Source organism: Polypterus senegalus, chromosome 16, assembly GCF_016835505.1.
Source record: "Polypterus senegalus isolate Bchr_013 chromosome 16, ASM1683550v1, whole genome shotgun sequence".
Classification (NCBI taxonomy): Eukaryota; Metazoa; Chordata; class Cladistia; order Polypteriformes; family Polypteridae; genus Polypterus; species Polypterus senegalus.
Window position 1 is genome coordinate 92,054,889 of NC_053169.1, and position 1,035 is coordinate 92,055,923.

Below are 1,035 nucleotides of genomic sequence, written 5' to 3' on the forward strand. Positions count from 1 at the left end.
AACCTTTACCTACGTACTTAAAAGATTTATATAATTAAAAGAATTGTATGCATCAGGATATGTGTGTGTGTGTGTAGTAGTACTGTATATAGAAAGATAAATACACACAAACACTATACAGTAGCTATATACAATATACATACATACAGAGTGTTTGTGTGTGTGTGTGTGTGTATATATATATATACACACACACACACATATACACTTATATATACACACACACATATATATATATATATATATTTCTACATACACACTGTTGAAAGATAGATGGCGCTATAACACGCTAGCCCAACACAGACAGACAGACAGAAGTCCAAAAAGCGCACGTGAATTTATTTATTTATTTATTTATGTCCCCAACAGCCCAAACACACACTTTCCTTCCTTTACTTTCTTATTCTCCTTCTTTATCTCTCAGTCCTTTTCTCCTCAGCAAGCTTCATCCTCCTCCTCCCGACTTATAACACCCAGAAGTGCTCCAGGTACTTGATGGTGTATTTCCGGCAGCACTTCCGGGTGTGGCAGAAGAACCGTTCCCAGGGCTCAGCCGCAGTTGTAGCCCTCGGATGCCAACAGGACAGCACCAAACTCCAACTCCCATGAAGCCCTGCAGGAGTCCGAGGCACTGCTGCATCCCAGGGGGCTGCCATCAGAAGAAGGTAATTCAGGGAGAGACCCATTTCCAGGTAGGCTGGGTATGCAATGGGTGCCAGGACAGGACGGGAGTACAGCTGAGGGCTCTTACATGTCTTTTTTAAATGTATTACTAGATTGTATTTTGTATAAAAAGTATGATCGAGTCAGACTGAAAATACAGGCAAAACGGCAATGAGCAGACATGTTAATTTGTGTAAACGTATTGATTGATTGATTGATTGCTATGTGTAATGATATTGTAACTTGCAAGTCCTGATACGGTTGTGTGCTCCATTTTACAGCTCTCATGTAGATTTCAAGACTATCATGTGCGAAGTGGCACAGTGGTAGTGCTGCTGCCTCGACACAAGGAGACCGAGGTTCAAGTCCCGG